Genomic DNA, 14646 nt, shown 5'->3' on the forward strand with positions numbered 1-14646 from the left:
TCCCTCAAACCTTCCCTGTATGCTTTTAACCATCAATGTAATCTTTGGTTGCTCATTGTGAGAGCGAATTTTGTTTCACTTGGTCCTATAATTGTGATATATCATGTTGCAATTCTTTCTCTTCATGTGTCACAATAGAGCATTCTGAGGGCTTAATGGGTGTAGAATTGTTTTGTTTTGGAGGCATTTTATCACTAAATACTTATATATATGATTCAATATTCTCTTTGAATCACTTCAAACTATTTTTTCAAACAAAATTTAAAAAATACACACATTTTTCTTTATTTTTTGGAGCAATGTTGCAATTGTTGTATCTCTATAATTTTAGATTCTCAAGGTCTAAAATTAGGTCCTATGGTAGCCCTACGAATATTCTTTCCAATTCCACAAGTCAAACCAATATTAGATTCTTCAAGATATAGTTATGCTAGATAACCCACGATGACCTAATTATAGTTCAGTTCAGTCAAGCGAAGTTGTACAAGATGCCACGTGTCACAGTTTCAACATTGGGCACTGAAATTTCTACCAAAGAAGATACAGTCCATCCACTTTTAGTCGATTTTTATAGAATTCAAACTCGATTCCTAACATGAAAGTTATGATGATTTTCCCTAGGTCACTTGTTTGAGACTAAATTATGGAGAACGAAAAAACCCTTACTTATTCGGACCATATCTCAGAAAATTTAGTGAACCAAGATCTGAAATTATGGAACGAAGTTCACCAAGATTTTGGCTCCATCTGGTTGCAATTTTTGATTCACAATATTTGTAGAAAAAAAGATATATCGAAAATTCCATGATGATATGTTTGAAGTAGTGAAACCCTAGATCCAAATCTCTCATACCAAATGTTATGCAAGAATATCACAAATAGATAGATCAATGAATTAAAAATTATCATATTCTAGGGGGAAACCTCCTTTACATTACATAAATGAACAATTCTTCGATGATACAAATGACAAGGCCTCCTTTATATATATATGAGTCTAAGGTGTCCCAATATAATCAGAGCCTACATAAAAGTAATAATGTAAGGGCACAAAAATAACAATAATGGGTTTCTATGGGGAAAAACAATAAAAATAAGGGGGTTACATTGGTTTTATAGGGACCTAAGTCATAAATAAGATTGTAGATAATGAAAGGCTTCGACACACTAATTTCCATTCGAGACGCTTTTCAAAAAAGTTGCAAAACTTCCCAAATTCTTCTCCAAACATCTAAATTGCCATGACCAAATATCAAAACATCGTCCACAAATAATAGATATAGGAGATATACTAGTTATTAAATATTAATACCTTTTATATTCCTATATCATACCTCTTATTCTAAGAGGCAACTCAAACCTTCCATAATTAGAGGAAAAAATAATGGAGAAAAAAGGCATCCTTGTTGAATTCCTCGAGATGCCTTGAAAAATCCAACAGGATGCCATTCAGCATCATCAAAAAATTAGTAGAAGTCATAGAGGTTGTAATCTAATTGAATAACTCCAAGAAAACATAACTTGAAATAGAATGAGCCTAAAGAACACCCAATTAACCCTATCATAATATTTTAGAAGATCTAGTTTAAGCACTAACCCTGGTAGCTTCTTCGTATGGAGAACATGAAGACCTTCCTGAGCCAAATCCACGACATCCAAAATTTTTATTTCCTTAAAAAAATAAAACATTTCAATAGAAAATCCTTCAGAAAGATGCCCTTTTATCTTATCCACTAAAATCTTGGAATTGATCTTGTATAAGAGGTTACACAGAAATATCAGTTTGAAATCATCAAAGGAGGTAGGATGAGAGGTTTGAGGAATCAGGTTGATGAATGTAGAATTCAAATCATTAGAGACACTTCCTCTTTCATGAATTTCATTCATAACTCTGGAATGATCCTCCTTTAGTAAGACAAAATACTCAAGGAAGAATTCCATTGTCTAAACACCAAGGCCCAAAAAAATTTCTTTCTTTGCTTTTTTTTACAATGCCCTAAAGCTCAAACATCCCAATTAGATAAAACAAGCTCTGGCTAACATTAATTTGACATTTTTTAGGGTAATCCTCAATGAGTTACGTTTGCTCCACAATTCTATGTACATCAGATTCTTTAAAAATTTGTTGAAAATGTAACATATGTTCCTTGCGCAAATCCTTTTGTGTTGTTATAACCCTTTCCTTAGGAGAGTTTGAAGTACAAATCATCTTTATAGATTTTTTATGCTACAAAGATATATGCGAGCCAAATCTCCTTACTCCTCATTCACCAATTAGCTTCCTCTTATTTCAAATTAATCTCCCTCTTAACCTCTAAACCTTGCAAAATTTTCTGGTCTTGCTGATTGAGAATCGTTGAAGGATGTTTCCTTAGAATCACCAAGACTTCTTCATTTATAATCTAGATCTCCTTTCCTTCATCAATCTTCATATGGTTGTCCCAATTGATGACTTTCAACCTAATGTGTTTCAGTAACATGACCATCTGCTCGGTTACAAACAAATTGGAAGATGGATCAAAACAATTCCACTCTTCCTTGATCACTTGTTCATAAGGGGATTCTTTTAGCCATAGTGGATTGAATTTAAAGGGCGCTTTCTTACCCATCTCCACTTGGCCTAATTGATTTATTATTATTATTTTTAATTTTATTTTTTATTATGTCAATAAGTGTGTCTCTATTTTAGAATAGGGAATTTTATTTTAATTATCAATAATTATTACGTGAATGGTAGAGATTTAACATCCATGAATATCCATGGAATATTTCTAGTAATAGTCGAGGGTTGAGATTTATTGCAAAGCTAGTTATGTTTTTTTCGCTTTTGAATTTAGTTAAAAAAAAAAAAGATCATATCTACAAGTGTTAGAATTGTTTTGGTTTTTATTTGTGATGTTGAATTCTTATTGCTTATTGTTTTTTTAATATGTTTTTGTCCACACACACACACACATAATTTAAATAATTAATAGTAATAATTTAAAACAAAGTTATAATTTCGTTAATTTGTATGATTTTTTAATCTTGGAAAATATGAAATATATCACGAATTAGATATCTTGATAATGAGTATGTATTGATGTGTATGAACATTAATAGACCATTTAATTTTATATGAGTGTGCTAAATAATTTTTTAATTGAGCTAACATTATGTTGTTGTTGTCATTATTAGTCCCTAACTCACATGGGCTATAACATTCTCCTCGAGGTCAAAGTACATAAACTTTGCTTTTTCTCCTTTCTTTTTGCAATTTTAACCAAGGTTTCATGAAAATGTTGAATTTTACTATTTTCTCGTAATTTCAAAAAAATAATTTTCTAATTTCTGAGTAATCTTTTTTCTAATTTTCTATTGGCTCAACAAGTTTTGATGGACATAATTACCCTAGTCGAGGGAATTTTATTTTTGGTATTTTTCTGTCATATATATATATATATATATATAAGTAATTATTTCTTGAGTGAGTTCTCGACACTAACACTATTATGCCTGAACCTTCCGTCCGTAACATTGCTAACATGTGTATATATATATATATATATATATATATATGAATAATTATTTCTTGAGTGAGTTCTCGACACTAACACTATTATGCCTGAACCTTCCATCCGTAACATTGCTAACGTTGCTTATGCCTGTCACTTCTACTACTCTACTGCTCTACCTAATGTTACAGGTCCTTTACGTGGGAGAGGGAGAGGGTGTATGAACAATTGTGCGAAAGAAACTTGGTTTGGGAGAGAGGGAGAGTGGATGAACAATTGTGTGAAAGAAACTTGGTTGGGTTAAAATTTTTTGTGGAGGAAATTTGGTATCCATTATCGCTATTTCACATTCCACACATAAAAATATCTCTTACTTTTAAGATACTTTTTGACTTTAAATTGGCCATTTTAATTTCAACCGTTTTAGCAGGGCTCTTCACAATGAAACTGAAAGCAGAAAACTCACATAGAGCATTAATAATAAAAATATAAATAAAATCATAAAGGAACATTATAATTTAATAGTTAATAGATATTACTTAATTAGTTGTCTAAAGTTAATTATGTAACTGAAATGATAGTAGCACAAGAGTAATAATAGAAAAATGAATTATAATTATTAATAACTGTAATAATTAAACAATAACAAGAGTTTCCTAAAACTATTACATTTTTAAGATGGTATAGTTATTACAAGAAAACCTATTAACCTAGAATACTATAGTTATTAACTTTTTTTATTAATAGTTAATAATTAAGGAGTTAAACTCCATACTGTAATAGTTATTGCATTTAACTATTATCAACTTGACTATAAATAGACTATTGTGCATTTAATTACAGATATTAATTCTCCAAATATTAATGTTTTCGTTTGATAATAAGTTTACATGGACAACTATTGTAACACTGTAGCTATTAACTTTTTTTATATTAATATTTAATAATTAATGAGTTAAATTTAGCACTGCAATAGCTATTATATTTAACTATTATTAACTTCACTATTAATAAATTATTATGCATTAAATAATAGCTATTAATTCTATTAATTCTCTAGCATCAATGCTTTCTGATTTTGATAATTAATTTACATCAACAACTTTCTAGATCCTTATCTCTTACAACTTCATTCATTCACACTTGTAGTAGCCATATTTCCAGTACATGGTCCCTCACAAAAATAATTCTGAAAAATTCCAAACCACTATTACGAAATCAAAAGAAAGAGAACAAAACTTAAAAAACCTCCATTGAAAATAGTTACTATTACCCTAAGGTCCTTAAACAAGAAACTATGTGGTGACAAACTACCTCTTATGTGGAGATTTTCTTGTGAAGAACTTTCTGAAACTAATTGGTGACAAACTACATATTGTTTAAAGCTTTCCATGTGGAGAAAACTCTGCGCAAGCAAAGCTCTGTTGTTGACTCTACACCCCTCTTCAATGCCAATTCACACTCTTTAGTCATTCAACTTATTAAATTGGTTATTTCAATTTCAAATGAAAGCCAAAATCTCCACATAATGCCTTAATGATAAAAAAAAAAAAAAATGAAAGCATAAAGAAGAACTATTATTCAATAGATAATAACTATTAATTATTATTATATTTTTATAATACTGTTGCTATTACGTGAAAACCTATTAACCTGTAATATTATAAAGATTACTTATATTTATTAACGGTTAATAATTAATGAGTTAAACTCAGTACTACAATAGCTATTACATTTAAATATTATTAACTTGACTATTAATAGACTATTGCGCATTTAATTATAACTATTAATACTTTCACATTAATGCTTTCTTTTGATAATTATTTTAAATGAACAACTATTATAATATTATAATCGTTAATTTTTTAATAATAGTTAATTAGTTAAACTCCGCATTACAATAGCTATTACGTTTAGCTACTGTTAACTTGACTATTAATAAACTATTATGTATTTTGTTTTCTTATATAAAATATAGGAATAAATGGCACATAACTTGTATGTAAAAAACATTAGACACACATTTTTTCATTATTTTACTATAAATATGGTAACTAACGTCTACTTGAAAACAACGCAAACATTTACTTTAATTATTTTGTATAAAATATGATAAATATCTAATGTCATTATTCACTTTATTTATTATTTATTATAAAAATAAAGTCACGAAAGATCTATGGATATAGATTTTACATTTGATTATATTTATTATTATTATTTTACTAGTGTATATTATTATTATTATAAACAAACAAAATTGTTTACACTTAAGCAAAACAAAAAAAATATTATTATTAAACAAAAATGTTTGCAATTTCATACAAGGAAAAATAAATATTATTATTAAACAAATTCCGCACAACAAAAGAATAAATATTATTTTTGATAAAATTGTTGACAGTGGGTTGAATTGAGGCTTTTGTGATCCATAACAATTATCAAAAGAAATTTCGGCGTAAATCACAATCAAAAAATCATTGTTGACGCGTTTCGAACCAACCAGTGTAGTTCATCGTCAGGACGAGTTGAAGAAAACAGATCCAGCTTTGCATGTTAAATAGTCTGCGCAGAGCCTCCAATGGCTAATTTTGACTTAGGATCAAAGTCAACAAACCAATCTAATAATTTAAAGGAAGTTAGTTAATTCGGTGACCATACCTTTAAGATATACCTAAAATATAAATAAAAATAATATAATTGGTGTTTAAGTTAGTTAAAAGGTATCATTTAAAAATTAAAAATTTTATAAGTTAATTGTAACTTTAATGGGATTTGGTTATATGAAACAATTTTATTTAGATAATAGTTAGTTAGACTAAATAAATAGAGGGACGAGAAAAAATAATAAAGATTAAATTAAATAAATAAAATACAGATAAATACAATAAATAAATAAATAAAAATAATAAAATAATAATAATAATAATAAATAGATAAATAAATAAATCAATAATAACAAATAAATAAATTTAATTTAAAAATAAATAAATAAAAATATATAAATTAAAAAAAAAATTAAAAAAATAAATAAATAATAATACTAATAAGAATAAATAAACAAATGAAAATAAAACTTAAATAATATAAAATAAAATGAATAAATGAATAGATAAAAACAATATAAAAGATCACATCAGAATAAAAATAATAAAATAAAATAAAAAATAAAAGAATAATGATAAACAAAAAAAATCGACATAAATTGAAAAGACGGAGAAGGACAGGAAAAAAGACCATTAGAAGACTCGAGAGCAAAAAAGGATAAAAATAATGAGAGGTCCAAAGGAATGAAAAAAAAAGGGGGCGGGGGCAAAGGAAAAGAAGGACTAGGAAGAAAGGGCAGGGATCCAATAGCTACTGATCTTCCAGCCGTCATCTCTATTGAGATTGTTAGGCCTTCTTTCAATCTCAATAGCTTCCCTGAATTTACGATGATGAAAATGAGCAACTTTGGCAATAACCTTGGCCTCCTCTATACACACCTGATGCTTGGTCTTTTCTGCATGCTCTGCTAACGCGAAAGACTTGGTTCTCCCATGCCTTAGGTCCGCTGCATGTTTGCTGATCCTCTGATGGATGGAGCGCCATGTTTCCTTGATATAGGGGGTCCCGCAAGAACAAGGGATCAAGTAGACACCCTTCATGTCTTTAGGGTCAACTGGATCCCCCCCTTTTTTTTTCATTCCTTTCAACCTTTCATTATTTTTATCCTTTTTTGCTCTCGAGTCTTCTAATGGTCTTTTTTCCTGTCCTTCTCCGTCTTTTCAATTTATGTCAGTTTTTTTTTTTTTTTTTTCTTTTTCTTTTTTCTTTTTTTTTATTATGATGTGATCTTTTATATTGTTTTTATCTATTCATTTATTCATTTTATTTTATATTATTTAAGTTATATTTTTATTTGTTTATTTATTCTTATTAGTATTATTATTTATTATTTATTTATTTATTTTAATTTTTTTTTTAAATTAAATTTATTTATTTATTATTATTGATTTATTTATTTTAATTTGATTTAATTTTTATTTATTTATCTATTTATTATTATTATTATTTTTATTTATTTATTTATTTTATTTATTTAATTTAATCTTTATTATTTTTTCTCGTCCCTCTATTTATTCAGTCTAACTATTATCTAAATAAAATTGTTTCATATAGCCAAATCCCATTAAAGTTACAATTAACTTATAAAATTTTTAATTTTTAATTTTTAAATGATACCTTTTAACTAATTTAAACACCAATTATATTATTTTTATTTATATTTTAGGTATATCTTAAAGGTATGGTCACCGAATTAACTAACTAACTTCCTTTAAATTATTAGATTGGTTTGTGGACTTTGATCCCTAAGTCAAAATTAGTCGTTGGTTAAGTTAGCCGTTAATGCTCTGCGCAGACTATTTAACATGCAAAGCTGGATCTGTTTTCTTCAACTCGTCCTGACGATGAACCACACTGGTTGGTTCGAAACGGGTCGACAATGATTTTTGATTGTGATTTCTTCTGATAAAATTGTTGACATTTTGCACAACAAAAACACAAAGACTATTATTAAATCAAAATGTTCACACTTTGGTACAACCAAAACACTAATATTATCATTAAACAAAAATATTCACACTTTCATACAACAAAAACACAAATATTATTATGAAACAAAATGTTGACATTCCCGCACAACAAAAACACAAATATTATTATTTAATAAAAATGTTCACACAACGAAAACACAAATATTATTTTTAAACAAAAATGTTCACACTTCTGCTCAACTAAAAAATATCATTCTTAAACAAAAATGTTTACACTTTCCGTGCAACAAAACACAAATATTATTATTAAACAAGATACAAATATTATTATTAAACAAAAATGTTCACACTTTTACACAACGAAAACACATATATTATTATTAAACAAATTTCGCACAACGAAGACACAAATATTATTATTAAGAAAAAAATGTTCATACTTGTGCACAACAAAAACAAAATTGTTATTATTAAACAAACATATTCACACTTCCACATAAAGAAAACAAAAATATTATTATCAAAAAAATGTGACACTTCCCCACAACGAAAACACAAATATCAATATTAAACTAGTCAATAACTGTAGCTATTAAACAACAACAATAATTTCTTGAAACTATTACATTTTTATAATATTATAGCTATTGCAAAGAAACCTGCTAACATATAATACTGTAACAATTAACTATTTTCATTAACAATTAATAATTAATATGTTAAAATCTCCACCGCAATAACTATTACATTTAATTATTATTTATTTGACTATTCATAGATTATTGTGCATTTAATTATAACTATTAATTCTCTGCAATAATGCTTTCTTTTGATCATTATTTTAATAAACAACTATTATAATACTATAGCTATTATTAAATTGACTATTGATAGACTATTCTACATTTAATTATAGTTATTAATTCTCTAGTATTAATGCTTTCAACTTTTGATAAGTACTTTACAATGGACAACTTTCTCGATCTAGTCTCCTACAACTTCATTCATTCACACTTACAATGGACACATTTATCGACACATTTCCATTCCATTCTCCCTCACCAGAAGAACTCTGAGAAATTGCAAACCATTACTACGAAATTAGGAGAAAGACCACAAAACTAAATAAAACCTCCATTGAAAATAGTTATCACCCTCAAGTTATCAAACAAGAAACTAAGTGGTGACAAAATATCTCTTGCGTGGAGATTTTCTTGTATAGATATTTCCAAAACTAAGTGGTGACAAATTACCATTTGTCTAGAGCTTTCCATTTTCCGTGTGTGGAAAGATCTGCACAAGCAAAGCTATCCCTTCCGTGGAGCTTTTCCAAAACTAAGTGGTGACAAATTACCTCTGGTATATAGCTTTCCATTTTCCGTGTGTGCAAAGATTTGCACAAGCAAAGCTTCACACATCGCTGACTCTACACTTTTTTCAATGCCAATTCACACTATTCATCCATTCGATTTTTTTAAATTGGTATTTCAATTTCAACTTTTTTTATCAGCGCCTCCACACAATGAAAATGGAAAAAGAAATATCCACAGATTCCCCTTTTCAATTCCAAGACATACTCTTCAACCATTTGACTTTCTAAATTGGTTAATTTTGATTTCAACCATTTTGGCAGTGCCTTGCACAATGAAAATGAAAACAAAAATATCCTCACAACACATTAATTACAAAAGTATAAATGAAAACTTTAAAAGAAACACTATTCTTTAATAGCTAATAGTTATTAATTAATTAGTTATTCAAAGTTAATTAAAAAACTATAAAAGGTAATATCACAATAGTAATAGAAAACTCAAATATAACTATTAAATATTGTAATAATTAAACAACAACAAAATTTTCCTCAAATTATTATATTTTTATAATATTATAGTTATTACAAGGAAACTTATTAACCTATAATATTATAACGATATCTATTACATTTAACTATTATTAACTTGATTATTTTTCATTTAATTATAGCTATTAATTCTCCCACATTCATGCTTTCTTTTGATAATTATTTTACATAGACAACTATTATAACACTATAATTACTAACTTTTTTATTAATTTCTAATAATTAATGAGTTAACCTCTCCATTTTAATACATTTAACTATTATTAACTTAAATATTAATAAAAAAATTTCCATTCAATTATTTTTTTTTTATAGAATATAGGAATAATCAACGTCACTTCACGAACACATTTTTTAATTATTTTAATATAAAATATAGTAACTAACATCTTGCCAGTTGTGCTTAAAAAATAATACAAACTTTTATTTTAATTGTTTTCTATAAAATATAGTAAATGTCTAATATCATTATTCACTTTATTTTTAGTTATTAAAAAATAATGTCGTGAAACAAGTTTTGATATGGAATTTGTATTTGGTTTATGTTTATTATTAATATTGTACTAATGTATATTATTATTGTTATTAAATAAAAATGTTGACAAAAAAATGTCTACACAAAGAAAACACAAATATTATTATTAAACAAATTTTGCATAATGAAAATACAAATATTATTTAGAAATCAGTCTTTAGGGTTGGGTTGACGTTTCAAACCAACTAATGTGGTTCATCCTCAAGACAAGGTAAGAAATCAATCGAATAGTAGGGATGCATCACTGTTCAAGGTTAGTCGTTGGTGAAATCATTACTAATGGTCACCTCAATTGTTCTATATTGATAATTAGTCCTATTAGAAGTATTGATAATATTAATAAAAGATTACTAAAATATGAGATAAAGGATTTTATTTTCAAACAAATATATTTTAAATAAATCACCCCTAATTAATAACATTATAATTAATTATTTTAGATAAAATTATTATAGAAGTTGATAATTAATTTATAATTTTGAAAGTAATATATTCCATTATTACATAATAGCTAATTTTGGACCAAATTTATATGGGATAGGTCAACCTGTATCAAATAATATTACTAAAGTTTATTATTTTAATATTAATATATAAATTGATAATTAATTTATTATATCTAACACTTATTTTATACCAATTGTATATTTAATAGGTCAACCCTAACGAATAGTATTAAATAAATTAATTATTATTAGATAATATTATTGTATAAAATATTTATTTATTACATAACAATGTGTATTTATTATATATTGCTAGTTTCTAACTAAATATCAAATACTTTAACAAACATTTATTTAACACGTATTCTTAAATAAATTTTTCTTATCTCAGTAATGATTTCACAAATAATTTAGCAAACATCTATTTAACATGTATTCTTAATATTTTTTTCTTACCTCAGTAATGATTTAACAAACGGCTAATTTTAAACAGTTAACCCTAAATAATGATGCATACCTGCTATTATTCTCTTAGATCCATTGATTTCTCACCTTGTCCTGAGGATGAAGCACATTAGTTGGTTCGAAGCATCGACCTACTGATGTGATTAATCTGAAAGACTGATTTATACATTATGGATCACAAACGTCTTAGATCTAAAAAATATTATTATTAAACAAATTTCATAAAATAAAACAAAAATATTATTATTAAACAAAAATGTTCACACTTCCACACAACCAAAACACAAATATTTAAGTTAGATTAATTAGAAGGTAGAACCAAGAATGAAGCAAGAACAAACATAAAAGAGTGAGTTCCGATGAAATGTAAGTTAGGAAACAAGGTGTGGAGGACATTGTACAAAGGTGGAAAAATGAAGCAAGAACAAACATAAATGAGTGAGTTCGAATCAAATGTGAGTTGGGAAACAAAGTGTGGAGCACGTCGCGAGAAGGTGGATATGAAAGAATTAGTAGAGAAATGGCTGTGTGGAGAAAGCGTGCGAAAACGAAAATACAAATACTTAATCAATTAATTAATAATAATAGTGAAAACAAAAACTTTGCTACATTTAATTTTGTTCTTACTATTAATAATTTAATGTATCACTATACCATTTACAACATATCCCTATACTACGTTGCAAAAAAAAATTAATCAAAAATTCAATCACATCATTATTACCTTGTTAAAATATGAAAAAAATATTCATAAATCCTTGCCTATTTTGAAAAGATCCATTCTTAAAGTGATTTTTCGCATGTTTGAGAGAGCTAAATAATAAACTTGAGTTGTTTAGGAAATTTGGACAATAGGTACATAAAGGTGATGGTATAATTTTATTCTTTTTATGGGTGAGAGAAAGTCGTAATTGGACATGAAACAAAAGAATTCATTAATGAAAAAGCGTAAAGCCAAATTCACTCAGGATTTTAGACCGTTCTATATCAGATTTTTCTAGATTTCCACACCGTTATTAGTTTCTAAATCTCCAGGATTCTAGATCTTTCTACACAGCCAGTAGTTTCTACAATCACATGCAGGATTCTAGATCCTCCTACAATGCTAGTAGTTTCTAGATCATTCCAGATCTCCATCTGAATCATATACAAGATTCTAGATCCTTCTTCTGCCTCTATAAATTTTTCATTTCTCTGGCCAAGGAAAGCAAGCAAAGGCCGAAGCCTATTATGTAATGCAAAGTTATTTCTTTCTGCAGTGATTGTTTTATCTATTTCGCTGTTTTTAATTGAGTAATCTTGTTGTGTCTTCATTTGTTTGTCTCTGTGAATTATTCTCTGCTATTGCCATCTAAATCTCTAAGTATAAATCCGTTGTGTATTATGTATGCTCTAATCTATCATTTATATATATATATATATATATATATATATATATTATTGGTGAGAAGAATAAGTAATTTCCCATGAAACAAAAAAAATTCATTAATGGAAAAGTGTTTATATCCTAGCAAACCTTAGGAGTATTATCTTTTAAATAAATGAATAATTACGTTATATTCATGTAATTCTAATAAAAATATGAAAATGTACATATATTACTATTTGTATTGTTTAAACCTCTCTTTATTGTTATTGTAGTACATGTGGAGGATATGCCCTAAGGTATGATTTACCACTTCGGACTACTCGTTGGTGTATAAGTAGAAAGCCTTGAAAAAGCATATGTAGCATCCAAACAAGCTACGTAGTGCTTTCTAAAAGTGGATGTGAAAACAAAATTCCCAATCTAGGTTGCCTACATAAAAATGTTTCCAATGTTGTCCCCAAAATAATGGGCCTACAACCGGAGCATTGGTTGTCTTAGCCAGTGAAAAAACAATATCATTTTGGAAAATCCACGCACACAAAAAGAGTTCATTGTCGTGAAACATCATAGTAAGCCTATTGATGAAGCCTACATAATTTTTTTGAAGAAGCAATGACATACTCTAGATCCACTAAATTGAAATTACATGGAAAACCTTTTATGTTTTTATTATAAGAAGATATTTGATTAAAGTTTTAAATTAAAAACCAATCTTTTAAAAACGATCTCTCCAATTTCTTTATACATGTGAAAATGTATTATTTAATGTCATTTAAATTTCAAAATAATATAGATAAATAATAATATATTTTTAATATTATTATATCATTTAATTATATTTTTTACAATTAAAATTTTAAATTACATCTAAAAAATTAAATAGTATATTTTGGTAAACATTTAGTTATTTGTTTTTAAAGATATAAAAAATTAAATAGTATATTTTGGTAAACATTTAGTTATATGTTTTTAAAGATAAAGTGAGCCTTGAGATGAGAGATATGTTTAATATTCGGTTTGAAAATGCGTGACTTGTTAATTTTTTATAAATCTATATTATTTTTTCTTTGATAATTGCATTTCTTCATTAATACATTGAGTTTTCCCTATAACATCATAACATTATTAAGATCTACATCATTATTCATCCTCATATGCAACTATGTAGAAAGAACAATATCATCATCATCAATGCGGTAGAACATAAAGGAAAAATAGAAACAAAACATTCACACATAAAGACACCAGATTGGTCAGAGACCAGGGAGAAACCCACTATGGGGAAACCCTTGCAAATTCTTCTTCTTAGGTTGTGATCAAATAATTGAGCAAAAGAAAGTACAATCATCCATATCTTCATCTATGCAACTAATCACCAAAACAACTACAACATCCATGAAATGAACCCAACATATGCAAAAAACTATGGTTCTGAAGACTATAGTGAGCTATCACTATCTACAAACAACTATCGAACCCTGCGGTCACTGAGCGAAATATTTAGAAGAATGAGATTTAATCTTTTAGATCCTAGCCAAATGGAGGAGGTGTCATGCAAGCGACTATAGCTTTCCCAGTCACTCCCTTAAGTCAGGCATGTAAGTGACTAAGGTTAGATCTGGACGGCGGAAACCCTAAAGCCCTAGTCGCATGGATGGAGAGTTTTCAGTGTGACTGGAAGGCTCAAGTCGCACGGATGAGCTTCTCTGCATGTCAATATAGTCAAATATTTCATGTTCTGTTCCTGCAACTAGGGCCCAAAACCCTATATCAGAGGTGCGATCTTCGGTCCCTGCAATTTCACCTTAGAGCGAACCTAATCCTCCATAAATGAGTCTCAGACCTGTGCGAGTCAAAAACCAAGAGAGAAGAGTGTCTCATCCAAGCACTTGTCTTTATAGCCTTTCAAGGTACACTACTTTGCTTTAGGTCTGG

Source organism: Pinus tabuliformis, chromosome 6, assembly GCF_031772625.1.
Source record: "Pinus tabuliformis cultivar Carrire ecotype Pingquan chromosome 6, CPIR1, whole genome shotgun sequence".
NCBI lineage: Eukaryota > Viridiplantae > Streptophyta > Pinopsida > Pinales > Pinaceae > Pinus > Pinus tabuliformis.